The sequence below is a fragment of the Psammomys obesus genome, unplaced genomic scaffold (assembly GCF_907164565.1).
Source record: "Psammomys obesus unplaced genomic scaffold, mPsaObe1.curated_primary_1811, whole genome shotgun sequence".
NCBI lineage: Eukaryota > Metazoa > Chordata > Mammalia > Rodentia > Muridae > Psammomys > Psammomys obesus.
In genome coordinates this window covers 687,147-701,536 of record NW_026590654.1, presented here as the reverse complement: position 1 = coordinate 701,536, position 14,390 = coordinate 687,147, and the positions used below count along the sequence as shown (strand labels likewise).

Below are 14,390 nucleotides of genomic sequence, written 5' to 3'. Positions count from 1 at the left end.
TGTGTGTGTGTGTGTGTGTGTGTGTGTGTGTGTGTGTGTGTGTGTGTTTTAAATGCCACTGGCTTCTGTAACTGGTTAAAAGCTCAAAATTTAACAAGCAGGTCAATAGGAAACAAAAGCTTTTTGTATTTTTTTAAAAATAATTCTCCCCAAGTCAGATATCTATACACACTCACAAAAATGATGTGTAAAAGAAAGCCATCATATATAAGAAGTTCTATCCTGGATTTAAGGAAATCTTTGCTGAACCAGGGATTGAAGCAGAGTCAGCAACAAGTCAGCTATACCCACTCCCCAAGGCAGGGCCTGGCTCTGCAGACCAGGATGCCCTCACAATCTGCCTTCCTCAGCCTTCCAAGGGCTGAGATTGTAGGCGAACACTACCACACCCAGCAAGGTTAATAGTTCCTAAGAAATGAGCGTTCAAGTGCTGCATGGCACAGAGCTGTACTATATAAAGTACTGTTAGGTACAGAGGCTAAAGGATGCTGAGCTGTTACAAAAAGTTTCCTCAAGGAAAACAACACAAAGCCACTCAGCAGACCAAGGAGGCTACAGCAAGCGGTCAGAAGATACAACTTTGATATCTGTGCTAGGAAATTCTGTTTATCCAGAGTGGACTATACAGGGGCATTCTTAACATTTCACACTTGACCAAATTTAAGCTTTCTGTTCCTTCCCCTACCCACCAGTAACTTGTATGATCAGCAGAAAGAGCGCTTTTAGAATTGGCTATTGTAGTTTTCTTTCTGTGGCAGGACTGTCATGGAGCCTGGATATTTCAGGTTCATATGCATGCAGGACCACTGTCCCACTGTGGTCAAAGAACTTAGCAGTAGACTCGGTGAACTCGGCTTCTCGCTGCTGCTTTGTCCTCCTACTAATGAAGGTCAACCTCAGGGTGTATTTGTCATCAAACCTTTTGAGGCTGGAGGACAGTTGCCAGATATCATCAGGATCCATTCCTGTGGGATCTGTTCTCTGGGCCAGAAGAAATATGCTCCTCTCTGTATATGAGGTATAAATGGTCAGAATCCCCATCATCGTAAAACAGGCTATGGCGCACAAAACCAAAACTGGCTTGGCCTCTGGAAAGGGGTGCATGTAACCCCAAATCCACTGTGGCAAAGAAGCAGGAGCTGATACAGATGGAGAGGTGACCATCAAGTAAGCCAAGTTCTCCACATACTTGTACCTTTCCAGTAGTCTTTGGCGGAATCGTCCAAAGCTTTTCACAGCTGATCCATCCCACTTACCAGTTCTTACAGGCTTATCATCAGTCTTCCACTTACCCGCCAAACCGCTGCGGCTGCTGCCTGTCCCACAGTGGATGCACCAGCCTCACCACTGCCTCTGCACCGCCCTCTCCTGCCGAGCGACGCCATCGTGTTTCCCTCCCTCAAAGATTTTTTTCTCATGGTAGTTACTATGCGCAGTATTTTCCTTGATGTGTGTGTGTGTGTGCATTTTATCTTTTTTATGAAAGGAGTAATTTATTGTCTTTATTCTTTAAAATACACTTTATTTTTTATGACTTTGGTATCAGTAAAGGCTTTCTTACTAGGGTGTTCCGAGGTAATTTATAGCCATGAAATTAAAATCCCTTACCATGAACTAGCGTCAGGAGGATAGAGGTTTTTAAAGACCTGTATTTATTAGCATAATGTTGTTAAAAGAAAGAGCTGCTGGCAAATCACAACTGGCAGAATTTACTGGAGCCAAAAAGAAAAGAAAAAGATCATGAATCGTATGGTGCTCAGAAGCGGAAGCAGTTCAGAGAGCTATGCAACATGGGCCATGCATTGTACACGGAGGAAGGGCAGGAAGTGCAGCAAGAAAGCTGGGTGGGTACCTTGGCCTGGCCTGGGCATGGTCTGATCAGATGCTAGCTTGTGCCGGCTGAGACGCAGATCTCCATTAGATTTTCTTCCACCTCCACCTAACCAAGTGAGGTTACTGTTCATTACAGTAGGTTACCAAAGACTCGGGGAGGCCTTCGCTTTTAGCCCAGCCTCTTCAGTGTTACAGACTTTCCCAAGGTTCCTTAGGTACAAATTGAGGGTGGCGGTGGCTGGTGAGGAGCAAGCATGGCTCGGGTCTGCCCGTCAGGTCTGCCGTGTGCCAAGCACTGGGCCAAGCTCACGTCTTACCCCCTTTCCAGAAGAGCCACCAGCAGCCTCTTCCCCGTCCCTGGTTTGTCAGTGTCACTCTGGGGTCCCTGCTCTTGCTTGTTTAGACCATTGCATGCTGAATGGTTTGGATTGTATTTAGTTTTTAGTGTTCCACACTTGATATCAGCCTATAGCAGAGGAAGCATGGGCCCAGTGAGTCTCCTTGTGACAGATTTCGCTGAGGGGCTCTAGCAGGGCTAGGCATCACCACGACACACGCCTTTACACACACCCATGGTGAGACTTCTGTGCCTTTTAAAAATATAACTCATGATTTTGTTCGCTGTTCTGCTCTTTTGCAAGAAAGCTGAGTGTTATTAAATTAAAAAAAAACAATAGGAACCATGTCTGGATTATTTTTACTAAATCACCATTTATACTTCAGCTGGCTCTCTATTAGATGTGGCAAATGGGCACACCCCAGAGTAAGCCCCAGCTAGCCATCGACTCTCCTTGCTTGGTGAGCTCTCCTCTCTAGGCTTTTCTGGCATGGAAAATAGATGGCTACAGAGTTAATTAGGTGGAGTGACTTGCAGAAGTCTCTGAGGCGTTTTCTTAATAGTACACAAGACAAGTCTATTAATTATTTCTAACAAGGAATGATTAAGTAACACCACTTGTAGCCAACTGCAAGTGAAGCCGGGCAGGCAGAGTGAGGAGCCTCTGCTCTGAGAATCACCTTTTTCTAATCGGGGAAGGATCCGTGCAGACAGATCTTCCCCTGTGAGGGAGCCTGCACTATATGGGGATGACTAAATTCTATGGATGGGACCATTGAGGATGATGCAGTGCCTGCTCTGTACTGAACGTAAGTCTAGCGCATGGACGGAGAAGTTGAAGAACCGGAGAGGATGCGGACCTTTGCATCCTGCGCAGATCAGAGCTGCTTTTCTTCTAAGTGGCTTTGTGTGTTGGTCATTTCCAGTGTTTTTGTTTGGGGCGGGAAGACAGGATAGTCTGTCTAGGTTGCCACTCCAAAGCTGCAGACTTCTTCCTCTCCTGGTCCCTCAGTGCCCAGCATGTTGCTAGGAACAAGGTGTTGGGTGAGGCTTATGCATTGCACCATCTTGGTATGCCTTTGGGACACAAACACCTGTGCCAAGGACCTGCTGCAGACACCTGCCATAAGGAACAGCCTCAGGTCAACAGACTATGAAGGGGAACAGGTAGAAGGGGTTCATCTGGAAAGCCTTATGATAGGAAGAGCTAAAGTGTACACAGCGCACACAGTGGCTGGTTTAAAGAGTTTATGCATATCGGGAAATCATCACTATTTTTTCTTTTGGTTTTTCCAGACAAGGTTTCTCTGTGTAACTCTGGCTATCCTGGAACTCACTCTGCAGACCGGGCTGGCGCTGAACACCTAGATTCACCGGATCCGGCCTCTGGAGTGCTGGGTCCAGGTGTTTACACGACCGCTGTCTCTTCTTTTCTTTTTTAAGGAAAGTCTTACTTTTGTGGCACACAGATGAGCAGTGTCTTGGATAGTCACAGGGCTGTGATCCTGTCACAGTCCACTAAACAGCAACTCTGTACCTTGACAGTCCCTCCTCGCCTCAGCTAACCCCAGCTCTTTGAGACAGCCTGCTGAATGTTTATTTATTTATTATTTGCTTGGTTAGTATTTCTTCCTTTTTTTTCCTTTTCTTGTTCTTGTTTTATTTTTGTTTTGAGACAGGGTCTCACCGGGTAGCTCTGGCAGTCTTGGAACTCACTATGTGGTCCAGGCCGGCCTCAGACTTAAAAAGATCTGTCTGCCTCTGCCTCTCAAGAACCAGGATTAACGCTGTGTGCCGGTATGCCCAACTCGGCCTGTTGGTTTTCTCTCGTGTGGTTTGTGTGTTAGCTTTCACACGCACAGAACCAGTCAGTGTGTGGCTTTCCCGGATGTTTTCTGGTACTAAGCATAATGCTGTCAAGGTGGCCCACCACATAGCAGGTGCCTTAGACAGAAAAACGGGGTTCTGTTGGCTGGTGTGCTACCTCTTGGGTACCTGTTTCTCATTCAGTAGGCATTTGAGTGGTTTCCCCTTTTGGCTATCTACCCGTACCAGGTCACGTGTGCCAAGAATGCACCGAGGTTCCTGTGCCTTTGCGTTCTTGCCAACACTTCCTGTAAGCCTCCATGCCCTGGGTCGGTCATCTGGTATATAGAAATGGCACTGCACTCCAGAGAACCCTCTCAGACAGCGTCTGAGTTAGTGTTTCTACTGTTCTGTATCTTAGGAGTCTCAGCAAAACCCCCCTGCCCTTGCCTCATGAGTCTTAGCTACGGCTCTAAAGGTCTTTGAATAAGCTAGACACAGGTTAACTTCTGTTTCCAGCCAACATTGACTCTCCTGTGGGGCGGGGGGATTGCCCACTCCTGGGCTGACGGAAGCTGTTCACTCCTGATTAGGGATTGGTCATTAGGGTGTAGTCTGGGATCTCATCCCTCACACCCTTCCTATGGGTGCCTTTGTCCAGGGCACGACCTATGCAGCTTGAGCTGAACTTGGCCTCTGTACGGCCAGTGAGCTGCTTCTAGTCTCAGCTGGTAACTCTAACTCAAGTATTGTTGGTGACAGTGAAATCCTCCTGTTATTTTATCTGTGCGCGTGCGTGTGGCGTGTGTGCATGCGCACATCCCAGAGGGGAAGCACGGCTTTGTCCTCCGTTGTCTACCTTATTACTGTGATTTGGGACTTCTCGCTGAACCCAGAGCTGGACAGGAGGCCAGCAAGCTCAGCCCATCCTCTCGTCTCCGTCTCGACTTCTAGCATTAAGGTTTCAGGGGCAGAGAGCCCTGCCGCCTCTGAGCAGGGCGCTGGGATTAGAACTCAGGTCTTGCTGTGCAGCAGTACTCTCACCCACGAGCCTTCTACCCTGCCCCTCCCCCTGGTGTTTTAGAGATGGAGTAAAGTGCACACTGCAAAGCAACTGCTCTATCATGACAATTTAACTTATTTGTGAAAGAGAAAGTAATGTTGCGTCTTGACCTTCAGTGCTTTGTTTGCGTCGTCTTTCTTTCAGGAGACGGGTCAGTGGGCTACAGTCGTCTGCAGGCGAAATCGGCTGGATGCTGCAATTCCCATGATTTAGGATTTTGGTTTTGCATTTTTAATAATTTTAATCTTTAAAAACTTGTGTATGTGTGAATACGTGCACGTGCGTGTGAGTACCCACAGAGGTCAGAAGAGGACATTGGATCCTCCAGAGCTGAGATTACAGGAGGTTGTGAGCTGCCGGTGGGTTCGGCGAGCTAAACAAGGGTCCTCTGGAAGGACAGCAAGCAATCTTAACTGCCGAGCCATCTCCTCAGCTCCATTTTATTTTATGCTTTTTAAGAGGAAAAAGAACCCACGAAAGAATTGTGAGGTAGTGTTTGTGGGTTTGAAGGTTCAACATACTTTCCTAGTAGGTACTTTACCAACTCTGGCTGTGGGGCCTTCCCCACTTGTCCCTGTCCCCACTCTGCCCAGCCCCACCGCAGGGCCTGATCCTGTACACAAGCTCTTTCTCACCTCACACTGTCTCCACCACAGCCTTTGCACACAGAACTCCCCGGGCCTTCCCTACCAGTAAGTGTGCTGGCTCTTCCTAGGAAGTTAGTACCGCTCAGAGGTGAAGGGGGCAGAGGTAGGAAGGCCTGCAAAGGGCAGCATTGCCTAAGTCCTGTGCGGACGAGTGGTGCCTTCTCATGCTTCCCACTGCCTTGAGCACTGTCTGTGAGGACAGACAGACATAGTGCACTATCCCTGAGCCCTGATATGTGGGCTGGACTTCCAGTGTGAATACTCTGTGTGTGTGTGTATACACCTACATATGTGCGCAGCCATGTAGTAGGCCAAAGTTGAAATTGGGTGTCTTTCTGTATGACTCTCCACTTTATATTTTGAGATAATTCCTCTCATTGAACTTAGAGCTGGACTGACTAGCCAGGGCAGCACCTGCCCCCGATTCCTATCATCTCTCAGCCCTGGACTGTAGGCATCGGCCGTGGAGCCCAGTTTCTTATGCAGGCATGGGGTGCCAACTCAGGTCCCCGTGCTAGTGCAACAAGCCCTCGCCCACTGCGCCATCTTTCATGCTCCTCCTCAGCGCATCTCAGCTTCTTTCTGGAGAATCAAACAGTAGCCCTTGGCTACTCCTGGCAAGAGAGTACCGTGGCCACGCTTTCAGCCACACACTGCAGGACTCCCATTCAGGACTGCGGTGAGGGGCGCTCAGGATTCGGTTTTTGAGCTTTAGTAAGAGAAGTGGCCACGATTCTGCTTGCTTGATCTGTTACCTTAGGGCACTTTCAAAGAAATTCTCTCCATATTTTTCAAATATTCAGGTTTATATTGGATTTCTCAAGCAGAAATGGATGCTTTGTCTCCACCCTTGAGCTTTGGCCTAAGGTTGGTGGAATTAGCTGTGTGAATTATTGATGACATGAAATTTTTAAAATTTCTTGTTGTGAGTTCTCAGAGAGAGATTGGTTTATCTTTTTTTTTTTCAAGACAATGCAAATAAAGGATTTACAACTAATAATGATGCCTAAATTTTCTATCAAAAAAGAAGTAAAAGAGAAAAAGAAATCATTTGAGCATATAGGAGGCTTTTGTTCCCAAGCCAGCAGCTGGCGGAGTAGGTGGAGCTGTGTCCCAGCCACACTCTAAGCAGTTGCTGCTGGCGCTAACTCTCACTTAACATTATTCTTCTGAAACTTCAAAGGACTGGATTATAAATTCCTCAAAACAAGCACTGCATTTTTACCCTTGGATGTTCATGATCCCCTGGGTAAGGTCATGCCTCAGGATGGAGGAAGAACATAATTTAGCATGGGAACAGTTTACAGAGGGGTTGAACTTGTTTCCTGACCCGAGGTGCAAGTTTAGGGAGCTTTTATACCCCGTGCTCTTGTATTAAAACTGGGAGGGGGGCGTGGAGTCGGAAGGATTCTCCAGCTTTCTGTGTGAGCATGTTGAGGGTCTTGTTTCGTCTTGACTAGACCTTGCTCCTCCTTAGAAGGGAGTTTGTACGGTAAATGCATTGACCCATTGCTGTACCAGGTGGGTTGGCGGATTGCCCAGGAGGGTGTACTCTTAGTTACTTTTCTGTGGCTGAGAAGAGATGCCATGACCAAGTCAAGCTACACATGAGCTTATTAGGGGCTTAGAGTTCCAGGGGTTAGTGTCTGTGACTTTGGCATGGAGCATGGCAGCAGGCAGGCAGGCAGGTAGACATGACAATACTGGAGCAGTAGCTGAGAGCTCATATCTTGAGGCAATAACCACAATACAGAGAAAAGAGAGAGAGAGACTTACAGAGACAGAGAGAGACAGAACAAAGAGACAAAGACAGACAAGCAGAGACTAAGAATGGCATAAGCTTTTGGGACTTCAGAGCTGTCCCCTAGTGATACACTTCCTTCAACAAGGCCACACCTCCTAATCCTTCTCAAATTGTTCCACCAACCAGAGATCTAGGTATTCAAATAGATGAGCCTATGGGGCCATTCTCACTCAAATCACCACGATGTATATTTGTAACAAAGGCTTATTCTTTATACAGTTATCACTGTCTTCCAACTGTAGGCATTTTAGGAACCAACCCCGAATCATCCTATGGTGGGCTTGGGAAGGCCACACCTCATGGGAACTTTGCTGGTGATGTTTTGTTCACAGCTCTAGAATTTTAAGCTAATAGCCATTTTGAATAATAAATAAATATTAAAAATGCAAATGAAAAGGAAGGCATTTGCCTCAGGCTAAAGGCCACAGCAAAACTGAATGCCCGTGCATTGCCTGTAACACCTGTGATTGCCTCTTAAAACTGTAGCCCCTCCCCTCATCTTAACTCGTTTCCCATGCTGTCTCTTTTTTTAAATTTTTTTTACTATTAATTAGACTTTATTCATTTTGTATTACCCCATCAACCCCTCCTTCCTCCCCTCCCAATCCCACCCTTCCTCCCCCTTCATCATGCATGCCCCTCCCCAAATCCACTGATAGAGGAGGTCCTCTTCTCCTTCCTTCTGATCTTAGTCTATCAGATCTCATCAGGAGTGGCTGCATTGTCATCTTCTGTGGCCTGGTAAGGCTGCTCCCCCCTCAGGGGGAGGTGATCAAAGAGCAGGCCAATCAGATTATGTCAGAGGCAGTCCCTCTTCCCATTACTATGGAACCCACTTGGACACTGAACTTCATGTGCTACATCTGTGCAGGGGTTCTAGGTTATCTCCATGAATAGTCCTTGGTTGGAGTATGAGTCTATGGGAAGTTCCCTGTGTTCTGGTTCTGTTGCTCTCCTTGTGTGGTTCCTGTCCTCTCCAGCTCTTGCTATTTCTCACTTCTTACATAAGATTCCATGCACTCTGCCCAACAGTTGGCCATAAGTCTCAGCATCTGCTTTGATAGTCTGCAGGGCAGAGGCTTTCAGAGGCCCTCTGTGGCAGGTTCCTAGGTTGTTTCCTGTTTTCTTCATCTTCTGATGTCCAGTCTCTTTGCCTTTCAGGATGGGGATTGAGCATTTTAGTCAGGGTCCTCTCTCTTGCTTAGTTTCTTTAGATGTACAGTTTTTAGTAGGTGTATACTATGTCTATATGAGTGAGTATATACTGTGTGTGTCTTTCTGCTTCTGGGACAGCTCACTCAGGATGATCCTTTGTAGGTCCCACTATTTACCTACAAATTTCATGATTTCCTTATTTTTCATTGATGAGTAATACTCCATTGTATAGATGTACCACAATTTCTGCATCCATTCTTCAGTTGAGGGGCATCTGGGCTGTTTCCAGCTTCTGGCTATTACAAATAAAGCTGCTACAAACATGGAGATAAACCCCCACACTTATGGACACCTGATCTTTGACAAAGATGCCAAAACCATACAATGGAGAAAAGACAGCATCTTCAACAAATGGTGCTGGTCCAACTGGATGTCTACATGTAGAAAAATGAAAATAGATCCATACTTATCACCCTGCACAAAACTAAAGTCAAAGTGGATCAAAGACTTCAACATGAAACCAGACACATTAAATCAGTTAGAAAAAAAAGTGGGGAATACCCTTGAACTCATTGGCACAGGAGACAACTTCCTGAACAGAACACCAACAGCACAGGCTCTAAGAGCAACAATCAATAAATGGGACCTCATGAAGCTGAAAAGCTTCTGTAAATCAAAGGACACCATCCTCAGAACAAAACGACAGCCTACAGATTGGGAAAGGATCTTCACCAACCCCTTATCTGAGAGAGGGCTAATATCCAGTATACATACAGAACTAAAGAAGCTGAAAAGCAACAAACAAAGTAATCCAATTAAAAAAAAAATCGGAACAGAGATAAACGGAGATTTCTCTGTAGAGGAATAATGAATGGCAGAGAAATACTTAAAGAAATGCTCAACCTCATTAAGCCATTAGGGAAATGCAAATCAAAACGACCCTGAGATTTCATCGTACACCCATCAGAATGGCCAAGATGAAAAGCTCAAGTGACAACACATCCTGGAGAGGTTGTGGAGAAAGGGGAACCCTCCTCCACTGCTGGTGGGAATGTAAACTTGTACAACCACTCTGGAAAGCAATCTGACACTTTCTCAGACAACTAGGAATAGCGATTCTTCAAGACCCAGCCATACCACTCCTAGGCATATATCCAAAACATGCTCAAGTACACAATAAGGACATTTGCCCGTGCTGTCTCTTATTTGTCCATCCTGATGTGAACTTTTCTGACAAAGGTCTCTTGTTGTTTAGTCAGATCCAATTCCTTGATAATAACGGGCAACAGAAATTGTATATCTAACCAGTGGAGTGCGCTCTCTTGACTAGGCATAGCTACTGCTCTGAAATTGTTGTCCTTTTCACCTATGAGAAGAAAGGAGGCGGCGATGGCAAATACTTGAGTGTTTTATGCAAATACACTTTTTCAAATAGTGATTTATTTTATTTAACACACTGCCAGCCTGAACACACCTTGCTATAGGGAGAGACCCTTCCTTGGCTTGGAGATTTTTGGAGAAAAATGTTTACTCGGCACCAAGCACAAAGAGGGCATGAGTGAAGAGCTACCTCCAGAGACTGGGGAAGGACCCAGCTGATCAGATTCCCATCTGTGGATCAGGCCTGCGTCCCATGGCACATCTGCTTAAAGTGAATCCATTTGCATAAAAAGGAAAAAAGGATGTAGTTGTTACAAGCCCCAACATGTAGGCAGTGTGACATTTTTCTATTGGAGAGCAATTTAAATCTCTTATTACCATCTCTGGCTAAGAATATCTCACTAATTCTGGATTCTCATTGGACGCTAACCTTGCAATTCAAGTTTGCCTTATTGCTAGTTCTCCATCTCATTTCATCATGTGAAAGTGGTGTTTTTATGGAAAGAGGAGATGGAGGGAATGTGTGCCATTCTGGCCCTTCTCCAGCTGCCAGGACACCTGTGCGAGGGCAGGTGACGGTGTGGGTGTGCACACAGAGAGGGCAGGTGACAGTGTGGGTGTGCACACAGAGAGGGCAGGTTACTGTGGGTGTGCACACAGCGAGGGCAGGTGACGGTGTGGGTGTGCACACAGCGAGGGCAGGTGAAGGTGTGGGTGTGCACACAGCAAGGGCAGGTGACGATGTGGGTGTGCACACAGCAAGGGCAGGTGACGGTGTGGGTGTGCAGACAGCACACAGCGAGGGCAGGTGACGGTGTGACACAGTGGGCAAATGGACCCTTACAGGTTTACTCGCCTCCCAGTGACTCCACCTTCATCTCTTCTCTACAGGAAAGGGATGGGGTTTCCATGAATGGCTGTTTGAAGAACCAAGAAAAGGTTCCCTTTAAGTTCAGGTTATTGCTGCCTTTGTTTATTTGTCCTTAATTCATCCTCTCATTGTCTCTTCCTCTTTACTGGAAACTTGACTTTCTTCAAGTTTTGTCCTAAGGGAAAGAACTCCTACCTATAGCTGGGAGATGAGTAAGCCCTTCCTCACGGTCTCATTTCCTTTGTTAATGGTTTTTACTCGTTTATTTGTATGTTTTGTGTATTGTTAGAGTTGGGTTGTATTTTTGGTTACCTGTAATAAACACAGGCACCCTCATGTCGGTAGATGAGGGTGAGATGTCAGTCTGTCATGGGGATCCCACAGCCACCTGTAAGCCGATCACTGTAATCTCGGATGTTTCCTTCTGTACCCCAGCTCCCCAAATAATGGCTCTAAGACCTTATACTATAAATAAAGGCCTAGGCTATACGCCTTGGCTTGTTCCCAGCTACCTTCATAACTCACTTACCCATTTGTCTATCTTATCTGTACCACGTGGCTGGTTATCTCGCCTCAGTTTCACATGTTCATTTTCCTCAGAGTTCAGGGCAAATCGCTGCCTTTCCTTATTACAGAGTTCATGTCCCTTCCAGCTGGAACCCCCCCTCCTATGTCCGGCCTTAGCTAAAAAGCCATCAGCTTGTAGTGACAGGTCATGCTTCCATACAGTGTCCAAGAGATTCTCTCTCCAAGTTGTTCCGAGCTGTTGCAGGTGCCTTGAGTCAAAAGCTCCTAAACGTAAGCCAGCAGTCCGTGGGTAGGCATTCTGAGCAAACAGAGGTGACTTCCACTTGACTGACGTTTTTACAGACACTGTTACCTGAGCCCTGGCCGAAGGCCTGACCCGAGCGGGGAAAGTGATACAAGACGGGAAAGGATTTTTTTTTGGTTGGAGCTGATGACCTGAGTTCAGTGTTTAGATGTCTGCAGCCTCTCCATGATCATGTAGGGATGGAAAGATGGATGGAGTAGGGGAGCAAAAGTAAGTGTGGCCACATAGTGGTGGGGCAGGATCTGGCAGATTATTGTCCGCTGTCTTGTTTCATGAATCCTGCCGGCGACAAAAGTCTTCCTTCCTGTTCCTGGAACATGAGATAATCTGGGGCTGGGAGTGGTCTCAGGCAGAGAACAGGCCAGGGAAGCAAAGTGGAGCCAGATGAGTAACGACTCTACTTTCAGATTTGGGACAATCATTGAAGACTGTTAAGACGAGGCCCCAGTGGCCTGGAGCAGGATGTTGCAAAGGCTGACAGTTAGCAATCAGTTCATCATGATGGCCCTGAAAATCTTGAAAGTATCTAAGTTGCCGTCATCCTGGTGTTTAGAAGTGACTAGGGAAATTTAGAGTTAATTAACCTAGTGTCGCCCGTTGTTAAGATGTTAACATGTTCATTGCCCCTTAAGCAATGAACATGTTTATATACACAGTTCAGAAGGAAGCCAACCTGGAGTTTATTAAAGTAGCAAAAAAGAAGCAGAGCATGTGAAGGAGCGCCTGGCACATGCGCAGAGGAAGGACCAGTGCTCTTAGCAAAAGCGATTTCTAGAGAAGTCCCTGCTGTGACGACAAGGCCCATTCATATGCCGCACTCCTGGGAACCTCCCCTGAGTTCCCAAGGCCAAGTTCACCGCTCCTGCTCCTGTTGTTATGTTCACATCTCTAGATCATGTGGTTTCAAAGAAGGAATTGTGAGTATGAGTGTTTTTGGTTAAATTGTGATTTTGTACAGGGCAAAAGACTTCTTGTAATCATGTATATTCATTTAATGATTTATTATGTGGTAGCTATTGAGCTGAGTAGTAAAAATAACAAGAGGAAGGAAGCAGATGTGCCTACTGAAGCCATAGGAACTGGAGACCAGTTGTAGACAGATATGAAATAATTACGATTTGGTTGACTGGCATTTAGCAAGAGCTCAATACCTATTGACTAAGTTTGAGCACAGAATTTTCAGTTTTTTCCTGTTGTCTTTTCTGGAGGCTGGCCCAGTGTCACCTGGCAGTGAGCTCCAAAAGCATGAGAAATCAAGCCCCAGCCTGTAGGTTCTTTTTTAAGTCTCTATTTGTGGGGTACTTAACTAATCCTCATCAGTGAAGCCATATGGTTAGGCTCCAGGTCCACAGAAAAGGAGGTGGTGCCGTGTATGACAGGAGGAGGCATGGTTGGTTAGAAGCCATTCCTCTGCCATTTTGCCACACTATTTTAAAGTGTGGGTTATGTTATAAAAATGTTAAGGTTAGCTAAGGAATTTAAGCAATGATCAGTTGAGGCCAAGAATAAGTTTCTTGCTGCAAACTCACACTCAAGAAACTAGAATGTGACCGAGACGTTTTCACGGGAAATGATGGTGTGGTTCACAGCAAGCAATGTGGGCTTTTACTGTCTTTATGAAGTGCTTTGGAGAGAGGGGCGGTGACCATGGCTAAGTGGGCTGCTCCTCTGCTTCGTGCTCTTAACACCGAGGGAACTCTTCTCCTGTGGGAGAGTGACTGACTGTTTCTCCCCCAGCCTCCACAGGAGACAAATCGGAACTGAGTGGTTGTCCTTTGCCAACAATGCCTGATATAAATTGTGGAACTAATCAATGCTTCTCTATTTCATTATAGTAAAGGACTTTTTAAATTGGGTTCAGAGGATAAATCTGTAACTAGACGGAAGACCAGAGTAAAGAAACAAAGCTTGAGACATAGACTTAAATTTCAGGAGTCTGTATGAACAAAGGCCTCTCATTACGTCATTTAATTTGGAGATGCATGTCATTAAGAGATGTGTTAAAGATCTCAATAGAGCCAATGCAACTGTGTGTGTCTAAGTATTAAGATCATCTGAGCAAATGCATTTTCATAGTCACATATTCTGATCCAAAAGTTAATATAAAGAATTAATACCCGAATGGCGCAACTCCAAATGGGGACCCTGAGTCGCCTCCATCATCAGTAAGAAATCCGTAGCTCCCATTCCCAGTTTTGTCTGTTGAGAACTTTGTGTGATTGAATGCACACATACAGAAAAGTAGCAAAGGTGGCTGGAATCCAGATTCACTGCACCCACTTTGAGGTCATCATTATATCCAACACACGTGCAGGCACACAGGAAGAAGAGCTTGCACACAGACGCCCAACTTTTCTGGGTTTCCCCATGTACTGTTGATAGTAAAAACCACGATGAAGGTTTGAAGAACTGAGTGAGGAAGGGTGGGAGAGAAGTGTTCAAGCACAGGAATAGCAGAGCCCTCACATACATGCAAAAACGCAAGGCCAAGCCCCCAGAAGCGTTTGGAAATGCTAATCCCAGAAGGCTTTGTGTCCCCTGTTTTAGAGGCTTCCCTGATCCTTGCACCAGCTCCAGGTGGTGTGAGGCCTTTGTCGGCCTCAGCACACCAGCACACCATGGGCACACTCCTGACTGAGCTCTCGGAATTCTTGTAGTTGTA

The 14,390-nt window shown here is 46.1% G+C and overlaps 1 protein-coding gene and 1 pseudogene across 3 annotated transcripts in view; one reads left to right on the top strand and one right to left on the bottom strand.

Moving 5' to 3' along the window:
• Positions 1 to 14,390, top strand: part of Ust (uronyl 2-sulfotransferase) — a 328,830-nt gene that overhangs the window by 131,658 nt on the left and 182,782 nt on the right. The window lies entirely within an intron of this gene.
• LOC129677453 (signal peptidase complex subunit 2-like) lies at positions 733 to 1,326 on the bottom strand (annotated as a pseudogene).